The sequence below is a fragment of the Macrotis lagotis genome, chromosome 8 (genome assembly GCF_037893015.1).
Source record: "Macrotis lagotis isolate mMagLag1 chromosome 8, bilby.v1.9.chrom.fasta, whole genome shotgun sequence".
NCBI lineage: Eukaryota > Metazoa > Chordata > Mammalia > Peramelemorphia > Peramelidae > Macrotis > Macrotis lagotis.
In genome coordinates, this window is record NC_133665.1 from 85,727,676 (window position 1) to 85,751,688 (window position 24,013).

General features: G+C 35.1%; 1 protein-coding gene across 5 annotated transcripts in view; it reads left to right on the top strand.

The window, feature by feature from the left end:
- ADAMTSL1 (ADAMTS like 1) overlaps nucleotides 1-24,013 on the top strand; it is a 1,134,116-nt gene that overhangs the window by 799,974 nt on the left and 310,129 nt on the right. The gene's annotated exons all lie outside the window — the stretch shown is intronic.

Here is a 24,013-nt window from a genome sequence, read left to right on the forward strand (position 1 = left end):
TCTACCTGGGGCAATGTGAATGAACTATTAGTTAATGGAAATTCATGTTTGGGGTGGGGAGGGAGGAAGAGGTTATAACCAGCTCCCTTCTCCCTATTCCTACCTATTCTACTTTTGTGTTATGTAACAAAACTGGTGCTGAGATTTGATGAATAGTTAAGAATAGATGAAAGGGTATTTTTTTTAATTTCACAGGTTATATCAATTGAATAAAATTCAGGAGCAAGATAAACAATTTCCTAGAATCCTATATAACAATCTCAGTTGTTTGTAGGTTTTTCTGTAAACATTTCATTAAGAATAGCTGATACAGTGAAAAGGAGGTCAAAGGATCTGGGTTCAAATAATGCTTCTGAAGGGGCAGCTAGGTGGTACAGTGGATGAGACACTTAATTGCCTAGCTGTAAGACCTTGGGCAAGTCACTCTTAAACCTCATTGCCTTAAATAAATAAAAATACAAATATTGCTTCTGACCTTAATTACCTGGGTGACCTTGAGCAAGTTACTTAATTTCTTTGAGCTTCAGTTTCCTCAAATGCAAAATGAGGGAGATTCACTAGATGGCCTCTGAGATTCCTGCCAGCTTGAGTGCTATATACTACTGTGGTTTTCATGACTACCATGTGAACTCCTTTTATTTTAGACATTTAATTTCCAGTAACTACCACAATGTTTCACATATAATAAATGCTTGCTGAAGTTAATTATTTCCAGCCTACTGAACCTCAGGATAGTAAATTGGGAAAGGGCCATTGAGACTACACCTCCTCCAGCTTCCCAATTTCTGGTAGGTGAATGTGTAAACTAGCCAGGGCAAGTAGCCGCCTACTCTTTTAAAATCTCCAAGGAGAATCTGTGCTTTTTCCCTTTTAATCTTTCTAAGAACTTTCAAATCAATAAGTAGATTGATGGATCTCATAGTACCTAAATCCACTTACACTACTTGGATTAAATCTTTACAGTTTGTAGAGTAAAGCAGACATTGAACCTTTTATGAGAACCTCAAGTCTTCAAATAACTTGTTCCTGATTTTGGTGAGTTTTCTCTGCGTTTTTTTGGCCTCAACTGGAAAGAACCTTGCCAAAACAAACCTCATGAGATACTTTTGTGAAATAGATAAATTCTTTTTAAAAAATAGAAAACAGAAAGACTGTTTTCGTAGTCTAATATGTAGTATTTCAATAGTCTCATTTTTAGTCTAATCATTTAAAATATTTCAGGTAAGCATCCTATGGTTAGATAGCTGTTTAAACTGAAACTGAACTATGACCCTATTGCTATAAGGTGAACCTTTAAAAGTGACTTCCGAAAAAATGTGGTATTTAATATGACTCTTTTATTAGTTCTTTCTTTAGTGTTCCTGAAGTTCAGTTACATGATTTCATATTTTTGTAGGAAAAAAGTAAGGAAGATTTCTTTCACAGATGAATAAAGAATTACCTATATTTTTCCTAAAACTTAATTAGAAGCCATATTAAGCATGGGAAGTATAAGGTCTGTCTATGTGAAGATAAATAAAAGGATTTCTTAATAAAACTATTGTTCCTGTGTGAATTAGATGAGTCAGTCCTTACCGAAACACAGTTTAGAATTTGGCCATTCAAGAATTAGTATTGATTTGTTGCTTAAATTTGGAAAGTGATGAAAAGTATCTGATTTGGAGTGAATACAGAAAGACAGTTTTGTTTTTTTAAGAGGATTTTTAATTCACTTTCACTGCTTATGAGCAACTGAAAGTTGTCCTAGAATACCCTTTAAACCTTGCTTTCCTGTTTACTTTTACATCTGTTCCCTGAAATCTGTTCCTTTCTTCTCAGGATTTGTCTTCTCTTCCACTCATGCTACTCTCCACTTCTACCTCTCCCAAATCATTCAGTGTTAGATGAGTAGAGATGATGAGATCCCAAAAGTTTATGTGGAATTTACCTAGCAACACTATGACTAAAATCTTTGATTCATCCAATTAATTTTTTTTGCTTCTCTCCTAAGACAGTCTACAACTCATTTAACAAATTCCAGAAAAGCAAAGTTTAACAAGTTTATCTGCAAAGATCATTAAGAAACTATGCCTTATGATGAGAGTTCCCAGGATGACAAAGGATAGTTATGCCACATCACAAAAAGACAAAAAACTGCAAAGAGCAGTTGCATACAAATATTTGAAGAACGGTTTTAAAGAAAAAGGTGTGGGTATGCTATGTTATCTTAAAGGGAAAACGTAGCATTGAAGTTTATAGAGAGGCAGATTTTGATTAAATATAAGGAAAACTTCCTTATAATTAGAAGTTCCCATAATGGAATGAAATGCCTTGTGGAAAAATGAGCTCTCTGACCCTTGAGTTAATAATCATCTATCAAGGATCATGTGGAAAGAATTCCTTCACTGGTTAGGAATCTGGACAAAATGACTTCTAAGGTAACATCCAATTCAAAAAGTTTTTGACAAGCAGAGTGATTTTAATAGTAGCAACTCACATTTTTATAGTTCTTTGAGGTGGCAAAATATATAATATGACTGTGAGGGAAGTAGTTTATAATTATCTGTACTTAACAAATGAGGGACCTGAGTCTAAGAGAAGATAAAATTACTTTCCAAGGTCATAAAATCAATGAATAAGCCAGAAATTAAATTCAAATCATCTTCTTCTGAGTCCAATGCTCTTTCTCCTGTTCTAGAAGTTTTAGGCCACCTAATTCACAAGACTATTTTGAAAAGAAAATTAGATGAAAATGTGAAAAAAAGTTTTGAAAAACATTCTAGAATTACAAGCCCTCATTACCAACTACCACTATCATTTTATAAGTCATACAAGTGCCTTTACATGCCTTAATTTCTCTTACTAGATTTCAAAACAAACAAGAAATAAGTATTTTCTGTACTAGACTCTTTTGTCTGCCTTATTCCCCTTTAACCATAGCTTATTGACCAGGAATTTCCCTAGTCTACTGGGCTCATAGCATGTATTCAGTGAAATATCCTTTAAAACACTAGACTTCAAAAAGTTGATTACCCTAGGTAGGCACTCTTCTACCCCTGGTACTTACTTAGCTTCCCTGTCCGTAAAACAAGGGGATTTAATTAAAACATTTCTAAGGTTCCTTCTAATTTGTTCCCTCAATGTTCTTCAAAGGAAACTAGGTGGTGCTGTGGAGGACTAAAATCAGAAAGATTCTTCTTTCTGAGTTCAAATCAAACTGTAGGCATTTATTAACTTTGTGACCCTGGGCAAGTCATTTAACCTGTTCATCTCAGTTTCTCTGTTATAAAATGAACTGGAGGAGAAAATGGCAAACCACTCCAGTATCTTTGAGAAGAAATCCTCAATGTGGTCACAAAGAGTCATACAACTGAAAAACAACTGAACAGCAAAAGCTACATGTTGTTAAATCTCTTTCAGGACTGATAATTCTCTGTTCCATGTTCTAAAGTCAAGATCTAATATTTTGTGTGCCATCATCTCTTGTTCCACATTACCTTCTAGATCTAACATTCTGTGCCCTAATATTCTAGGGACCATATTTGTCAGTCTGTGCTCTAAGTTCCCTTCAAGATTTAATCTTCTGTATTTCTATGAAGTAGCTCACAATATAGGAGGTATTTGGAACTGAATCAAGTGACATGAAGATAAGGAGATAAGTCTAGCTATTATTTTGGTAGCAAAATGATACATCTGGCAGTAAACATTGGGTGAAGTCAAGAAAGTCAAACACAGCACAACTTAAAATAGTACTCTACACAAAGTAAACACTTAAATGCTTGTTGGTTGACTGAAATTTGTTGATTCTCATGGGTTGTTCATCTGTCCTGCAATGTCTTGTCCTTTCAGATATTATCCGTTGCTCAAATCTGGGTTTTCCTTTCTGGTGTTTGTTTTAGCTTTAGTTTTATTCTGGTTGTGGCTCTCTTTGCTACTTCATCCTATGCAAGTCCTTTCTCTGAGTCTCAGTTTCCACATTTGCAAAATGAGGAAAATGATTTAGAAGACCTCTAAAGCCCTTTACTGCATTTTGTTCTTAGCATTGTTTGAATAAATTGAGACACTAAGGGGAATTTGATGGAGATAGGAAAACTAAATTTAATATGGGAATTCTTTTAGCCTTTTCATAACTGGACTTTTCATTTATTTTTTATCACTTGTTCTCTTTTCTTTTCTCCATCACCTCCTAACACCCTAGGAATTTTTTTAGATGAAAATTATTTTTCACTGACCCTTTCCCTTTCAGCCTTCCCCTCTCCTTGACTTTCCATGAACAAAGAAGGATGCTTCTAGTACTGTACCAATAGAAAGGACTAGAAGAATAAAACTTTTCACTATGGAGGTGAAAATAGCAAAACTGGGACATTTCATGAAGTTTCATGTGCCATATATAGCTTATGAACAAAATGATAGATAATCAAACTGTTTACATGGTACTTCACATGTTATTGGTAGGATCCAATTTAGAAAAATGGGACATTTTGCTATTGCCACCCATTGATGATCAGAAAGTGTTATGGTATCTAGAACAGTCCCCTTTAAGTCTGCTTTTTGGTCAATTTTTCCAGACTATTCTAGGAGGAAAGTTTAGAACAAGGAAAGGTTCTTGGTGTCTAGACATATGCATGCCAAGAATAAACTGAAGTCATTAGTAAATAACCTTAACCCACAGTATCCCAGAGAGAGGCATTTCCAGTTCACCAAGACTACAGGAAAGAACCCCATATTGTATGTTCTACTAGTCAGCCAACAATTTTGTTTAAGGAAAAGCACTGCACTAAATTACTCAGAATACAAATAACTATAGAGAATGTCCCTGCCCTCAATGAGCTTACATTCTAATGGCAGACAATAATACAGAATGGGGGAATGGGAAGGAAGCAAGAGTACCTGGTGCTGGGGAATGCAAAAAAATGCAACCTGAAAAGGAATGAGTTATCACTAGTCTGGGTAACGTCTTTAAATGAAGATCCTGGGAGGAGCCATCCAATCAGAGGGAGAGATGGTAGCTTCAGGGAGTACTTCCGATAAACTCCAGAGCTGCAGTGAGACTTCAAACTGAAGAACTCCCCTACTCCACCCCTACATGGTAGAATATGACCCCTTTTAGCAACTCTCAGAGTCAGTGAACTTTAGGTCACATTTCAATTAGGGGTTGCCTGCCTGTCTGCCTGGGATGCTGCTCACTGGATTAGAAATAATCTGTGACTGGCTCCTTCTTCGTCTTGTAGGCTTTTATGGTTTGCTTTGGGTCTTTGGGTTGTTTTATTTTGTTTGTTTCTTGCTGCTTTGGGTAGGGAAGGGAGATGGGGGCTTGTCTTGTTTGAGATGGGGGAGATGGAGGATATATACTTACTCCCCACCATCTCTACTACATTTTTCTCGCTTCAGACCATAGCAAGCAGTTTTCAAACAATATGAAACAAAAGACAAAAGAAAAATTTATTAACCTCTTGTGTAAATCTTGCTCAAGAAAATGCATTTTGTGAAGGTAAGTTTAGATAATTTCCTTCAAAACTATTTCAATCCTACCATCCTCTGGGTGCTTCCAGAGGTCGCACACATCATCACTCATTCCTTCCTTTGCTGACTTTATTCTCTCCAGCAGTAGGCTTACAAAATGTGCCTGAAGCCAGTACTCTCCATGTGTCACTGTGTGATTATCCAGCCAGCCAAAGAACTGGAATTTTACTTATGCTGCAGTCTTCATTCCAGATCTGATACTTGAAGACTGACAGGAAATATCTTTTCCAAATAATTTCATTAGAGCTAAGCCTTTGGACACTGGCACAACAATGTCTGGGATTGGACTTCCCTCCTGTAGGGCTCTACTTGCGTTTTAAATTTGGTTCAAGTTTAGGAGTGTGAACAGCAGGGATAGAAAAGGATTCCCTATCTTCTCCAGCTATCCTCTATCTATGTTTTAATTTGTCAGTCCTATTGGGCATATTTTAGTCACTAAAATGAACTTTCTTCTGAATAGACTTCCTCATCACCCCTAAATTCTGTGTTACCTTTTTTTTAGGGTTTTTTTGGCAAGGCAAATGGGGTTAAGTGGCTTGCCCAAGGCCACACAGCTAGGTAATTATTAAGTGTCTGAGACCGGATTTGAACCCAGGTACTCCTGACTCCAAGGCTGGTGCTTTATCCACTATGCCACCTAGCTGCCCCTAACTGCGTTACCTTTTAATATTTGCAGAGAACATAAAAGAAAATTGAAGCTTTTTAAAAAATTTTTTCCAATTACATACAAAGATGGTTTCCAAAGCAGTGCACAGTCTGATGATATAGATTGTAGATGTACAATCATGTTTAACATATCTCTATATTAGTCATGTTGTACAAGAAGAGTTAGAACTAAGGTGGGAAGAAACTATGAGAAAGAAATAAAAAACATAAAGGAAGTTTTTTTAAAAAATGAACATAGTGTGCTTCACTCTGCATTCAGACTCCATAGTTTTTTCTCTGGATGTGAATGGCATTTCTATAACAGTTCTCTCAAGATTGTCCTTCATCACTCAATTGCTGAGAGGAGTTGCATCAATCATGACTGATCATCTTACGATATTGCTGTTAAGGTGTACAAATTTCTCCTGGTTCTGTTCACTCCATTCAGCATCAATTCATGAGAGTCTTTCCAGGCTTTTTTGAAGTCAGGTCACTCATGATTCCTTGCAGAACAACAGTACTCCATCACATTTATGTACCTTAATTTGTGCAACCATTTCCCAATTGATGAGCAGCCCCAGTTTTGCACATGTGAGTTTTTCCCCCTTTTTATGATCTCTTTCTAGTAGTATTGTTGGATCAAAGGGTAAGAACACTTTTTATTGTTTTTTGGGCATAGATCCAAATTGTTCTCCAGAATGGTTAGATCAGTTCACAATTCTAGTTGTTTTAATTTGCATTTTTCTAATTAATAATGATTTAGAGCATTTTTCACATGACTATAAATAGCTTTCATTTCATCATGTGAAGACTGCCTGTTCATATCTTTTGACCATTTATCAATTGGAGAATGACCTATATTCTTATAAATGTGACTCAGATCTCTATATATTTTAAAAATGGGATACTATCTGAAACACTAGCATTGAAAAATTATTTCCCATATTTCTGCATTTCTTCTAATCTTGGTTGTACTGGATTTTATTGTGCAAAACCTTCAATGTAGTCAAAATTATCCGTTTTTCAGTTTATCTTATTTGGTGATAAAAATCCTCCCCTATTCATAGATCTGACAGATAATCAATTCGTCTTTCTTCTAATTAGCTTATGAAAGCACACTTTATGTCTATATCCTGTATGCATTCAATCTTATTTTAGTATAGGAGTGTGAGGTGTTGGTCTCTGCTTAATTTTTGTCATACTATTTTCCAATTTTCCCAGCAATTTTTGTTGAATAGTTAGTTCTTATCCCAGAAGCTAAAAATCTTTGGGTTTATGAAAAATGAAGTTGTTCAAACTCCTCTAAGATAGATCCTTAAGGGGCGGCTAGGTTGCACAGTGGATAGAGCACCAGCCCTGGAGTCAAGAGTAACTGAGTTCAAATCCGACCTCAGACACTTAATAATTACCTAACTGTGTGGTCTTGGGCAAGACACTTAACCCCATTTCAAAAAAAAAAACCCTTAAAAACCTGGGGCAGTTATTAAAAAATCCTTCAATTACTTTTTAAAGTATTTTTCTCCATATGTTCTGGAACTAGACCCTAATAGGCTCAAATTCTAGCCCTGGTTGAAATGCATGCTAATTAAGAGTTTTTCCCTAGAAATCTGTGTATCTTGTCTTCAAAACACTAGAACAAAACAAAACAGCTTTATAGTGTAGATTCTGAGGCATATCTGCCAGAGAACCCTTACTGAGTGGTTTCTAACTTCTCCTGAACTTACACTCAAGCTAGAAGAAGATGAAGTAGAGTATGTACTGTCCCAAGTTCAACTTCAGGAATATATTTTTCTCATAAGGACTATAGAAATGTAAATTATTATGATTTTATGCCAGTGAATTAGTATGCTCCATTAAAGGTTTTAGTGACCCTAAAACTAGATGAAAGGTAGAATATGGTTGGTTCACTTATCCTCTTTATTCATTGGTTTCTATGTCTCTTTTGAGTAGACATATAGGCTTAGATACCTCTTTCTGAATGCAAAATAGAGAATTATTACTTGAGGGCATGTAATTGGAGAACTAGAAGAATCCTCTTTTGAATTTGGCACAGTTAGCACATTTTCATAGACATCACAGTTTGTGGGGTTTGCCACAGCTGTTATTAATTCATCCCAAAATTAGATTAGAAAGGGAAAAAATGTTGTCAAAGAGATAGGAAACTAAAAAAGTATTTTGTAGTAGTTTTTCTAAATACCGAGTGTTTAGACCTATGATAGTACCATTGCTGAACTTCTCTACAAAGAGAAATTAATCTGTAAGAACAATCATACTAGTCATATCCATCAATAAGCTATGATTGCCAACAAGGATGCATGTGATCAACTAAGTGTTTGGGATTTAAAATTCATTTCTTTTCCACAAAATAAAAATTAAATTGTTATTGATAGTTATATGATTTTAGAAATAATGAAAAATTCTTAATGTCTAAAGCAATGTAAGGGTTATTTCATGCCAGTCTTTATCTACATCTACATCTATCTATATGCAGATAGACAGAGAGATAACTAAAGAGATAGACAGATAGATATGACTTCTTAACAGAAACTATTCAAGATGGTTGATGCCCAAAAGCATGACACAGAATGATCAGTTATAGAACTATATAGGTTTAAACTGGAGAAGAAGACTTGAGGAGATCCACTTCATCTCTCCAAAAATATATAACATATATTATGGTTCTCTTTTTTTAAATTTAAGGAAGGTTTTATTTATTTTGAGTTTTACAATTTTTCCAATAATCTTGCTCCCCCACACACAGAGAATGCAGTTTGTTAGTCTACATAATTCCATTTCACTCAAGCTAGATTTTAAACCCCATAAAGATAGAAACTGTGTCTAATTTGAAGTTTGTATTTATTTCAGTACCTGGCATGAGGTTCCACTTGCAGTAGGCATTTAATATTTGCTGAACTGACATTTGAAAGATAAATAAATTTTATCTTTAGTTGGTCTCCTAGTGCTAGTGCAAAGACTAGCCATACTGAAAAGTTAAAGGTATATTTTGGATCAACAGAAGTAAAAACTTCCTAATAATTAGAACTGACCAGCAATGGAATAGGCTACTTCTTGAGGTTGGATATTTCCTATGCAATAAAAAATATAAGCATCTGTTAAGCAGAGAACCATATGGGGTGGAGAGGGGGAGACATGATATACAATTTATATACTATTATATCCCTGAGACTTATAGTAAAGTGATAAGATAAAAAACATACAAAATGTATTATATTAAGATATTATATGTTCAATTCAATCTCAAAAGTATTTATTAAATATTTCCTAGGTTCAAATCATTGTTCATAGTTGTGATGTTTGTCCTTAGTTTTCAAAGAAGACCATGACAGCAGAAGAGGTGATATCATGACAAGCTCATGAATTGGGTTTTGGTTGCAGTGGAGGGGGGGGGGGGCCACTGTGCTAAATCATAAGTCTCACTTTCTTCTCCAGAGCCATCTGGGTACAGTGGCCAGATATGAATCAGGATGACTGGAGATGACCCTAGATGGGGACAATCAAGGTTAAATGACTTGCCCAAGGTCACCCAGCTAATAAGTGGGAAGAATCTGAGACTGGATTCAAATTCCAAGTGGGGGAAAAAAAGTGGCTCTGCTCTCTAGGAGCTTGTCTTCTACTGGAACTTGGCACAGAATAGAATATTTGCATATATAAGTTAAGATGAGAGTTCTGACGAACTGAGATGACCAAGAAAGGGTTCCTGTTGGAAGTGGCACCAAAGTTAAACCCTGAAAAAAGCTAAAATTATCTAGTAGGTGAGGAGGGTGAACTGTCTATGTAAAGGTATGAAAGCTGGAAATGGAAACAAGTGAGATGTTGGCAGCAATATAAAATAGGTCTGGAATGATAGGCTAGAGACAGGCCGTAAAGGGTGGAGTAATAGGAGGTCTAGGTGGAAAACTTATTAACAGCCAATGATGGTTAATGGGGTGGCTAATAGAGGAGATGCCATTTGAGATCCATGTGAATCAGGTGTATAAGCTCTTGTCAAAGATTTTATAGAGAGTATTGATTCTTCAAGTTAGGTTACAGTAGATAATTTTCAAATATGATGTTATATTTTTATTGTATGGAGAATTTATTATAGTCAAAATACCCACAAGTAGACCCAGAACTATGATATCAATAGCCTCTTTCATCTTTGTCAACTTTATTGTTTTATTATTTATATCAAACTACTCTTGACTGCCTTTTTTATCATTTATGATAAAATAATAAATAAATAATGTGATTAATTATTACCATACTCCTTAGAATGGTAGATCTGCTGACTGTGTCTGAAGTGCTCATCAATAGACATTAAGCTAGATTTGTTTCTACTCCCATATATTGAAAACCTCAGCTTCCCCTTTCTCTTCTCTTTTGTGTTAACTGTCACAATTTTTTTCTTTCATCTTTTATAGTTTTAAAAATTAGCAAATAGTTATATCAGAATCACAGAATTTCAGAGTTAGAATTCTATTTGGTTCAATTCATAAACATTTACTAAGCTTCTATGTAAATCATTTTTGGGGGGTTGGAAAACAAAATAAAAATAAATAGTTGCTGACCTCAGGGTGCCTCACCCTTAGGGGTGAACATGAACAGACACAGATAAGAATACATAAAATGAATTCTGGCATGAAATAGGACTAACATCTGACAGGATCAACTGGGGGTCCCCTCCATTGAAAGAAATCAATAGGTTGGACTTGTTCTACTTTTCCCTTAGGGGCAAAACAATGAATAGAAGTAATAATGTCCCTCCTTAATTGAAGTTTTAGTCAAAGTTTGCATGATTGTTTGTCAGATAAGAGAAATCCTTTTTCACATACACTTTGGTATCTGGTCCAGATACCTCTTCCATATGGCTACTTTGAATATCCTTTTTTTGTGGTTATTTTATTTTATTTTATTTATTTTATTTTATTTGGCAAGGCAGTAGGGTTAAGCGGCTTGCCCAAGGCCACACAGCTAGGTAATTTGTGTTTGAGGTCGGATTTGAACTCAGGTACTCCTGACTCTAGGGTCGGTGCTCTATCCACTGCGCCACTTAGCCACCCTACTTTGAATATCCTTAAAGGAAATTTCCAAACTAACGTCTTCAATTCTGTCAACCAGTGAATTTGAGGTCTTTTGCTATCCTAGTTATACTCTTCTAAACATTTTTTGGATTATTGATGTCCTTAAAATACAGTGCCTACCATCTGACCCATACTGTACCCCACATACTCTCCCTTCCAATTCTAACCAATCATATCAACACTACCATTCCAGGAAAGGATATTTCAACCTATTGCCATATGATTCTGATTGTTATTTTTATAACAACTCTGCCTAGAGTGCTCCTCCCTAGACAGCCCAATTTTGTGTGTTATCATTCCATTTTATGTCTTGTTTCCCCTTATTAGTAACTAAGCTTCTTGAAGGCAGGGACTATGTTGCTTCTAACCTGAGTTTAGGATGGTTCCTAGCCTTAGGAAGCCCCTGATAAATGCTTTTACCCTCATTGTAATGTCTTGCCTCTTTTTATGAAATGACCAAGACAGGTTATGGTGGAACACCTCCTAATATGTGAATACCTTGCTTCATTTAATGTAAATTAAGATGAAATTAGTTTTCGTTAAGAGACAAGTATGCTTTCTGTAAGCACTTAGCACTTATTACTGACAAAGATAAGTTTAGATAAGAGAGTGTCTTATCTAAGGCACTATAGTCTAGGTGGGGGTGAAGATATTACTATAAATAGCAAATATGTACAATTATTGTGACTAGTTGCAGATTGAAGTGCTTTAAGAAATACAAGACGGAAGGTGTCAAAGCCCTTCATTTGCAATCTTGGCACTTGTAATGTTGGCACATGCTTATAATAGCAGCTGTTGGGAAGGCTGAGGAAGCTGGTAGGTGATTCAACCTTAGAAATGTGAACTTCAATAGGCTAAGCTAATCAGACGTCCACATTAATATCAGTTTTAAATTGGTGAACCTCAGGTTTTCAGAAGAGAGGCAAACTGGTCTAGGTCATAAGCAAAGATCAAAGCTTTTATCTGGATAGGAATGGCCCATCAGTAAGTAATTCCTGTACTTCAGTCTGGTAAAGATAGAGGGACCTACTCTTTAAAAAGGCAAAAACAAACAAGCAAAAAAGCCATTGCAATCCTTTGAGATATATAAAACAGGTAAACTTGTCCTTATTACCTCACCTTAGAAAAGAAGAGTCAGAGAATTAAATTTACTCAGTATAGTAAATATTTATTAAGCTCAGTAAAGTGACTTATTTATAGGTGCATAACTAGAAAATGACAATTTAAGATTTGAATATATATGTCTTTTGACTAAAATCCAGTACTCATTTGGTTACATCACAGGATATATATTGGAAATTTTGCCTGCAGACAGAGTGGATATCAGATTCTGATTCCATTTCACATATTGATCTGTCTTTGGGGATATAAACAAATGTTTCTGTCTCCTTGAGAGGCACAGAAGCATTGATTGATCATGTACCCCAATGGGATTGATTCTGAAGCATTGTAGAGTTTAGAACTGGAAGGGGCAGTTGGAGTCAGCCAGTATAATGTCCTTGGTTTACAGATGAGGAAAATGAAGATCTGCTTGCTCAGCATCCTGTATGTTGTAAATAGAAGAGCTGAGATTTAGACCTAGGTCATCTGTCTCTAAAGTCAACATTCCTCCACTACATTTACTATACTGAAGTTTAGATATGTCTATAAATACTGGTTTGCCCTTTGTAGCAAGAGTAATTTAAACCCAAGACAATTAGAATTGCAATAATAAAGCATATAACCAGTATATTGTGCCTGAGCCAGATACCATGGGACAGCTGAATCCAAGAGTCCTCTCTGGAAAGACCCCAAAATTCCAGTCTTTTTGAGTTTCTCGACCTGTTAAGGCACATCTCTTTATTGAGCCAAATACTCATCAGGATCCATCCTCTAAAACAATAGTCTCTGGGTTTCATAAGATGCATGTTAGTCCCTGATGAACCAGTTGGAAGATTGAGGAGGGGATTGGAAAGAGACTTCCAATGAAATGACTCCTGTAGTTCATGTTTTGGCAGATAGCCACAATGAATGAGACCAAACAAGCTGCTCTGTGTAGTTGCTAACACGTGAAGACTTGTCTATGCATGGGTATATTCTCATAAACAGAGAAATGATAAAGCAGAATTGGATCATCTGATTATCATCAAGTTTTTTTTGCTTTGTTTTTATTGGAAATTTCAGTCCCATGGGATATATTTCATTTTCCCTCATACTCTAATTCTCTGACATTGATGCTGAACATTGAAAAATAACTAGGGGGTGGTTAGGTGGCATAGTGGATAAAGCACTGGCCCTGGAGTCAGGAGTACCTGGGTTCAAATCCAGTCTCAGACACTTAATAATTACCTAGCTGTGTGGCCTTGGGCAAGTCACTTAACCCCATCTGCCTTGCAAAAAAACCTAAAAAAAAAATAACTAGGATTTATACTTGAGTTTTAGATGTATGTATAAATATATAAAATATATATTTATATAGAACACCATATTTTCATATAGAAATAGATATGAAGCAGTTTGTAAACTTTGAAAAACTGTATACCTTAAATGTTACCTATTTTAATTCTATTGTTAATTCAGAACCTGTATTAATCTGATGTTTACACAAAGATTGACATTTGCTTGCTTGCTTCCTTTTTTAAAGAAAATTATCAAATTAATACAGTTTGTCTTTGAAATCTGGTTTTATTTTTCATTTCACTCTTGCTAAAATCCTAGTTTATTGTTCAACACATTTGGGAGAAGATATTTTAGGTTTTGAATGAGTTCAGAATTTGTATGAGTTCTTCCCCCATCACTCCCATCGTGGGGGATTGAGGTGGGAGGAGTTTAGATTTATGACTTTTTGCCACTTGTGTTTGCATTCAGCTCAGACCTTTTTAAGATCTATTAGTTATGATATATATGATTTGCTGTCTACTCAGAACATATGTGTATTCTCAAATTCTTTGAAGATCTGTGATCTCATTAATTTGGATTTTCCTCCAGTGATGTACATTGTCTGTCCATCCAGTTTGACTCTTTCTTGTCTATGTCTTCCAATAAGATCACCACAGAAGTTCTATCAAATATTTTAGGTGCCTGCCTTGATTTCTTCTTATCTTGTTAGAAGGGGGTTTTCCTTGCTTTTTTTTTTTTTTTGACAATGCAAATATGTCAGTGAACCACTGGGACAATTCACCTCATATACATTTTTCTGGATTGTGGCTAACTCAAACCTGCATGGTGAGGTAGGATTCAAGCTAAAATTCAATGAAGGTGGGCTTGGGGGAAAGGGAGAATTTGAAGTTGAGAATTGAAATTAAAAAATTATTGCAGTGAGGCATTTGAGGACCATAAAATACAATAATTTTTAAAATCTTTACTATTGATAAAGGAGAGAATTCTTAAGGTTAAAAAGATAATAATGGTAAAATGAATACTTTACTATCTTCTATTTTCTCCCTTCAAATTCATTCATCATATTTTATACAAATAACCTCCAGACCCAATTTCCCTAGGCTGGGCCCTTTATGACTGAGGAGGCAAGGAATCCAAATCAGTGGTAATCTTGAGAGTGGCCTTCTCATCCTCTTAAAGGAAAATCAGATGAACCTCTATAAAAATAGGAGCAGATCCTACCACATCCTTATTATCCCCGTGAGATCTCAGCCCATCTTCTTTTTCCCTCCTACTTGTCCCTGCTATCATTCTTTTCTTCAGTGCTGGATACTGAGAATGCAAAAATCAAATAAGACAAAGGAATTAACCAATCTAATAAGAAGAATAATTGCAATAGCTTCTTTACATGTTCACCCATTTTTTTCCCTGTTGCCTTGGAATAAAATTCAGCTTTCTGTTTGTCATTCAAGAATTGTTATAAAATAGTCCTCACCCTTCCTTTTTTTCCTATATTATCTTATAGCATTTCCTTCCAGACCAAAGGAGTTACTCTCCTTTGCTTTCATATACTAAGTTCTTGTGCATCTCCACCCTTGCCCAAGGTATTCCCCAGTATGTCCTCAGTTCCTCCCACCACATAAAGAAGTCTGCTCAATAACAATCCCTCCTCATAATATATACAACACAATATATTCATTTATCCCTTTTATTCTCTGATTCCCTAAAATTTCTCTTAATTCATTTAATATTGTGAATTATTGCTATGTCTCCAGTTATATAGTCTCCCTACTAGACTGAAGGCTTTTTGTGTATCTCCTTACTAGGTGCTTAATCATTGTTTGCTTTATAACAACTCTAATTTTCTCTTTTGGAGCTGAGTAGATAAAAAGGCTTAGAGATGAGAAAGACTTGGAGAACTAATCGCCTAATTAGTATTTCAAAAACTAGAGATAACAGAGTGATTCCTCTAGCCTAGTGAAGGGTAAAATAGCCAAAAGCAGTTATCTCAAATGAGACTGAAATAACCTTCTGAAAGATCTAATTCAATATGATATATGCGCTGAGCAGAAATTACAAAAATAAACAAAAAACAAAACAAAACAAAACAAAAAACCACCCAGCAAATAAACCGGGTCTTGCTTTCAAGAAGTTTGAAAAGGGAAAAAAATGGATAAATAAATAGACAAAAAAGAGAGGGGAGAAGAACCATCTAAGATCCCCAGCAAAAGGACTAGAACCCCAAGTCATTTCAGAAGAAAGTACTAGCAAAATTAGTATTGTGTGGTTTGTATACATGACCCCTATTAATCTATTAAAAGCAATTTTGTAAAACCTTATTCCCTCTATCTGTTGTGACCCCTGACCTACATATTGCCATTCATTCAATATTTATTAAATAGTTAATGTGTATTCACCATGACACATATTTGGGGAGGTGCATTTCTGAATGACACAGCCCCTATTCTCAATTACTTTATTTTCTACTGGAGGCTGAAGTAGGGGATGGGAAGAGATTGGAGGGAGGGCTGGGGAGGGGAAAGATACAATCATAGGTAAGTTTAACCCACAGATAACTTGAAGGTCTATTGGAACCACTTAAACCACCTCAGAGAATGGCTTGTTATTTTTGGAGAGCTAGGTCAAGGAGAGGGGGGAAAGAAAGAAACCAGATTGTTTCCTGTGGTTTGCTGGGAATTGGGGAACCCAGTAAATAGGGGAAAGTCTGTGGCAGCTAGAACCCAGTAGATGGTGCCAGTGAGCTGGGTCCTGGGTCAACTAACTCATGGCAAAAAAAAAAAAGTAGCATCTATCTAGAGGATACTGTGCTAGGCAGCAATAGCTCCCTACTCCTTAGGTCTAAGATGCATGGTACTTCCATTCCTCTTTATATTATGTTCCCAATAGATGCTTACTTCTTCTGGAAAAGCTGAAAATAAATTTTGGAGAATAGAATTTATTGATATCTTCTATAACATGGTACAGAAGAAAGTGCTTTGAATTCCTTATATAAAATAATATGGATTCGAATCCTACCTCTCTTAGATACTTTATGTCTGGTCTTGCAAATCACTCTTGGACCTCAATTCTTACACTTGCAAAATGGACTGGTCCTGTTTAACTTTAAAATCTACAATTAATATTTAGGACATGAAGGATATAAAGTCAATAACAGAAAAAAGACATCTATATTTCTGTGGCTAAAAAGTAGGTTCTATGTAAGTTACTATAGTGATCTTATCTATCAAGAATGAGAAAGCCACTGCCAAGATTAAATATGATTATTTATTAAAGGGTGATAATTTTTGTGTTCTATGCCTTTGTCTACAGTGGAAACCTGAAATTTAAGTCTCTGGTTATCACATAGAGATATGACTAATTGTTATTCATTGAGTTTTAATAAAATTGATTAATTTTATTAATAACCTGAAGCTAATGTTATAAGACTTTATAAAGACAAAGTTTCATCCTTTTCTTGTTGATAAGGAAGCAGATGACCCTGTGTCAACCAACTATGAAGTCTACTGTCTGAAACCTAACTTTGAATCTTCACTCTGACAGCAAATAACTTTTTTTCTATGTACAAATCACAATGTCTCTGAGTCCATTTTTCTCATTCATAAAACAAAACTGATAAGACTTCTTTAAGATATATGGAGATATGCATCTTTTGTAACAGAATGCTTATAAGTTCATCCTGGCTGAAATTTCTTCCTTGTAATGACATTCTTAGCCAGATAATCTCAAATCCCATCAATTAGTAATCAGTGAAGTTGATTATAGTTGGAAGGATGTGGGAGGGCTATAGACCAGGATTCAGGCTAACTTGATAGTTCATGTTCAGGAATGGAACAAAATGAGGCACTAGTCCTTCTAACAACTAACAAAAGGAAGTTTCCTAGTCATAACATGAAAAAAATTGATTGCATGGATATAGCGCTGGATCAGTTCATGGGTATACTCATACAGAAACTCATTTTGACTGCCATTTAAATATTCACCTAGTTAAGGAGCCCAGATTATCTGTAGTTAGCCCAATTTTGTATATTAAGTGAACTAGGCCAACTACTGTTGGAGCCTGAGCACTTGGGATATATAAGGAGTACTTTCCTTTTCTTTTAGAAGCTGGTGGGCCAAAAAATAACAGTCTAGATGGTAGAAACTCATGTAGATATTGTTCCTATCACAAGGACCTTCTCAATCATTTGCAGCTTAGTGTGGATTAGTATAATTGTTCATCCTAATTTCTAGTTGATCAGAGCCTGGGAAAATTTCAGTAGGGAAGAAAGAAAATTAGGAAGCATGAAACATTCTTAAAACTAACATAAAAGTAATTTCAGAACTAAATATAATTAGTTCATCTGCTAAAGGTTAAAATTGTCTCCAAATCATTTTAAGATAAATATTAGAAGATGTCTTTTGACCTAGTGAGACAGCAAAAGAGAGGGAGGGAGAGAGAGAGAAAAAGAGAGAGAGAGAATGAATATGAATGAATGAGAGCTAGCTGTATTGCTCAGCTGACCAGTTCCAGTTGAGTCTTCACTGTCCAACTCCTATTACTTCTCACATAGGTTGTTGTTTGTCATTTGTACTCAAAGAGGACTCATAACATCAAAAAGATGATGCCATGGCATACAAGTAAAAGTTGGTAAGTGAGAGAGGACTGTGCAAAAGTCATCAGTCTCACTTTCTTCTCTGGAGTCATCTGGATCCAGTGGTAAAATTGGATGATAGCCATCAATGTGAATAACCTTGAGTATCTCTATTGAGCTTCTGGTCACTTGAAAGAGTAAGTTAACCCAGCAAAGGAGAACCAAATGGATGAATAATGGATTTTTTCCAGATTGTGAAATTCAGAAACAACCTAGAATAATGGATAAAGAACTGACTTCTAACACATTAATTATGTTACCCTGGGCAAGTCACTGACCCCAGACAACTCTCTAAGACTACAAATTATAGAGCTTATGCTAACCTGTATGAGTTGAGGAAATTACTTTTTTCAGTTACTTGTATCAATGAGATCATCAGTCAAATACAAAATTAAATTGTGAGATTCTTTTAAGAATATTGTGACTACTTCAGAAAGATGAAAAATTACACAGAATTGTGTAGTATGAAGAAAGTAATTTGGATTTCATTTTGGAAACTGGATAATGTGTTCAAATGATCCTTGTTTCTTGCCATGAAAGCACTTTTTTATCATCAGGGTTCCTTTTATGATGCTATGCAGCTATGATTCACAGAAGACCATTATTTCTGAGTACCCATGATTGGATGTAGACAGCCCAAAGAGAAATAGGAAGATGCAGATTAGGTGAGTGGACTGCATCATATTACCAAGCAATATTTGTGTACAAGAAATAGTGAGAAAGGCATAATTATTATGTGTAACTGGAATAGAACATGGCCAGTCGTGAAGCCAGTATGAGGGATAACAGATGAACATAAAACACAAATTTCTGCCTTCATTTCCAATAAATATGACAAAATTTCAAGGCAGATAGCCCCAAGTTTGGTAGATCCTTTGTAGAGGATTAGTGAAAAGATATGGACATGATTTGCCTGGAATGAGAACACTGGGCTTGTGGTCACACCAATAGAAAGAGTTCTCATCCAGTGAGATCATGGATCCAGTAGAGCCTGAAAATATGTTATGCCTGGGAAGGGCTCCTCTTGGCCAAGAGCACAAGGATGCTGAGTTTATAAAGGTCACATTTCTCTACAGTTTCAGTTATAGCAGATAACCATGTTATGTATGTGCCATGTGCTGTCTCAGTATAGAAGACTTATTCTCCAGCTACTTTGTGAGATCATGGGCCTTCAACACTGATTTTTCATCAGTCAATGAATCTTTACTAAGCACATATTATAGGCTAAGAGCTAGGGATACAAAGAAATTTAAAACAAAGTCCCTGCTTTCAAGAGGTCCATAATCTAATAGAGGAGAAAACAAGCAACTATGTGCAAATGAATTCCATTTTTAAAAGTAGCATATATTTTTATAGTTGGATTTATTATACAGAAATTAGAAATTGTTATTTATTCACAGAAGCCAAAAAGTGAAGATGAAGAAGGGAAGCATTCCATTTATAAGAGCATCAAATATAACTCCTCTCCCTGCTATTCAAAGCCCTTCAAAACCTGCTCTCCTCCCCCCATGCCCCTCCCTTTACCAACATGCTCTGCAATTTAATGACTCTAGTGTCCTTTCTGTTCCTGGAATGAGAAATTCCATCAACCAATTTTCATTGGATGTCTCCATACCTAGAATGCTCCCCTTCCTCATCTCCACCTCTATATAGGATGAGCACTATTGGTAACTGGAATAAGTACCAAGATAACTCAGATGTGTTTGCTTTTATTATGGAGCTCAGCCTAGAAAAGGAGACATGACCCAACCACAAATATTCAATACTATACAATAATTAGAGTGTATAAGAGAAATAATGTTTTCTTCTCTGAGTATATGGAAGGAAGAATCATTTTTATTTGGGGAGTAATTTAAGATTTCATAGGGAAAATATGACATATGAGTTGAAGTTTGAGGGTCACATAGAGTCTCAAAAGGTTGAGAGTACTATTTTCACCATTACGTTCCATTGGAATGGAGAACTTTAGAACAGAATTAAAGTTTTAACTAGTAAAGAATATGGTAACTGACAATGGATTTTGATATCTCTGCCACAGAAAGCCAAAGAGATTTCCTTTAAGACATGTCATGCCATTTCCTTTTTTTGATAGGGTTTCTATGTTAGTTGAAGAGAAAAATATATAGGTAACATGTGTGTGTACAAATACATTTACACATATACAAACAAATACACATATACTTATATATACATATATGCACACACATATATATATACACATACACATACACATACACATATGCATATACACAGGGCAGCTAAGTGGTACAGTGGATAGAGCATTGGGCTTGGGGTCAAGAGGTCTCATTTTCATAAGTTCAAATCTGACCTCAGACACTACTGGTTATGTAACTGAGAAAGTCACTGTACCCTGTTTGTCTCGGTTCTTCATCTGTAAAATGAACTGGAGAAGGAAATGGCAAGCCACTCCAATATTTTTGGCAAGAAAACCTCAAAATGGGGTCACAGAACATTGGATAATTGAAATGACTGAACTATAACCATAACTATAACTATAACTACATGTGTGTATGTATGTATGTATGTATATATGTATATATATATATATATAATGATAGACCTGTATATAGAGAGATAGAGAGATGAAACAGACAGATGAGAGCAAAAAAAGAAGAAAGAGGGGAGATAGAGGAAAATAGAAAACAAGGATAAAGAGAATGAGAGAGAGACAAAACATAAACATAAAGAGGAGAGAGAGAGAGAGAGAGAGAGAGAGAGAGAAAATATATGATAGAATTTTCATAAAGTATTTGACTAGGAGAGCCAAGATAGTAGAGTAGAAGCAGCAACCTAGTCATATGATCCTAATATTCCCCTCTAAACAATTCTTAAATCATACCTCAAATCAGATTTCTGAAACAGTGGAATCAACAAAAGGTTCAGTCTAAGACAACTTAAGAGGTCATACTGGGGCTTAGAGGTGACAGTCATAGCAGTGGCAGCTCAGCTCAGAGAGAGTGGGGGGGTCAGATATCTGATCAGAAGATTACAGAGGACTGAAGCTGATTCTAGGTACAGGATCTGGCATTGTTTGGCAACTGTATCGCCTATTCACAGTTTGGGGTTGCAATTTCAAGGGAAAGAGGATTGCACCTGGTCACAAGGGAGCAGATACCCTGGTCACATTTCCAGGAAAAAGAGGAGCACTAGCACTTCTGACTACAGGAGAATAGGAAACCTGTTCCCAGTTTCAGAACCAAGAAGAGAGCTATTGCTTGCATCTTCAGGGGAACAGGGTCACCTTCTGGGTAAAGACAGCAAACTAAAAGTGCAATGATTGCACTGCAATTCCACCACCTTTTAATCACTGAAAACTTGTAGAGTCCCAGAACTAATTCTGAACTAACAAGCTTGGGACAATGTCTCTCCATCCCCAAGTAAATCTAACTTTTCATAAAGTTCAAATAAAAACAATGTTGGAAAAATGAACAAACAAGAAACAACAACAAAAACCTGATCCTAAAAGCTATTATGATGGCAAAGAAGATCACAACATTGACTTAACAGCATGAAAACAGTTATAAGCAAAAACCTCAAAGAAAATGTGCAAATTAGACACAAGAATTTTAGGAAAAGTTAAAGAAAGCAATAACAGTGATAGAGGAAAAATGAAAGAAAATAAGAGTGATGCAAGAAAATTATGAAAAGAGAAGCAAAACATAATTGATCAAATAGTAAAGAAAGCACAGAAATTTGTATAAGGAAAATCTCCTTAAAAAGTAGAATTGGCGGAGGGGCAGCTAGGTGGCAAAGTGGATAGAGTACCAGCCCTGGAGTCAGGAGTACCTCAGTTCAAATCCAACCTCAGACACTTCATAATTACCTAGCTGTGTGGCCTTGGGCAAGCCACTTAACCCCACTGCCTTGCAAAAAAAAAAATGTAGAATTGGCCAAATGGGAAAAAAAGCTTAAAAGCTTAATGAAGAAAATAATTCCTTAAAAATTAGAATTGAACACATAGGAAGCTATTGATTTCAATGAGACATTAAGAAACAATAAAAAAAACAGTCAAAATAATGAAAAAGATAGAAATGAAAAATAACTGACCTAGAAGATACATCAAAAGATATCATTTAAGAATTATTAGACTACCTAAAAGCCTTAATAAGAAATTTAGATATATTTCAAGAAATTTTAAAGGACAATTGCATAATATATATATATATATATATATATATATATATATATATATATATATACTAATGGATGGATTTAGGTAATAATTATAGGTACTTGAAAGGTAAAATAAACATTGAAAGAATTCACCAATCATTTCATAAAAGAGATCCCAAAATGAAAATTCCCAGGAATATATTATATTCAAATTTCAGAGTTCCCATGTTAAAGAGTTAAAATACTGCAAGCAGCCAAAAGAAACTATTCAAATGTCATGAATTAAGTATCAGAGTCAAAATCACACAAGATTTAGCAACTTTGACATTAAAGGAGTAGAGGAGTTGGATATGAAGGCAAAGGAACTAGGTAACAATGAAGAGTAACTACTTCAGCAAAAGTGAGAATAAACCTTCAGGGGGAAAATGAATACTTAATGAAATAAAGAACCTTCAAGGATTTCTGGTGAAAAGAGCAGAAATGAGTAGAAAATCTGTTATTCAAACACAAGACTAAAGTGAAGAATAAAAAGAGGTAAATAAAAAGAGGAAAATTGAAGTGAGTTTAAAAAAAGAGAAATCACAAACACATATGTTTATATTACTATATTGAGAATGATTCTTGTAATTCCTAAGCATTTTATCATTATTAGGGCAATTAGAAAGAGTCTACATAGAGAGAACAGATATAAGTCTATTATGTTGGAGGTGATCTCAAAAAAAAATGAAGGAGTGATAAAGAGGAATGTTTTGGGAAAGGGAGAGAGGAAGAATAGGGAAACTTTTCTTATATAAGAGGTAGGCAAGGAAGAACTTTTACAGCAACACTACCACTACATCTGTATCTAAAAGAGATCAAAGAAAAAGGAACAGCACATTATGGATGAAAAATTGACATAAACTCTGTTGTGGTATCAGATTTGAAAATTGAGGGGATGTCCATCAAATAGGAAGTGGTTGAACAAGTTGTGGTATATGATGGAATGGAATGGATTATAAATGAAATATGAATGGAATATAATGTGACATATGATGGAATACTATTGTGTTATGAGAAATGAAGAAAGGGATGGTTTCAGAAATAACAGATTTATATGAACTGATGAAAATTGAAGTGAGCAGCAGGAGTCATTGTACACAATAATAGCACTACTGCAATGATGATCAACTGTGAAATATCTAGGTATTCTGATCAATGCAATAATCAAAGGCAATGCTAAAGGACTAAAGATGAAAAAATGTTAACCACTTCCAGAGAATTAATTGCTGGACTCTTGAGTGCATATCAAAGCTTAATTTTCTCACTTCATTTTTTTATCTTTTATCTTACATAGTTAATATAGGATTATATTTTGCTTAATTTCACATGTATAATTGATATATTGCTTACCTTCTTAGTAAGGGGAGAATAGAACAAAGAGAATTTGAAACTCAAAATTTTATAAACCTGCTAAAAATCAAAATCATTTTATATTGTAAAATCATTTAACTAAGTTTCCATTGTTGCTAACAATCTAGAACAATAAGGTCTAGAAAATGATACATGTGAGTTGTGATTACTCTACATCATTACAAGACTTTATTTGTATCACCATCATCAAGCATATTGTAGAGCAGAGATATTTTGATTTATATTTTTTGC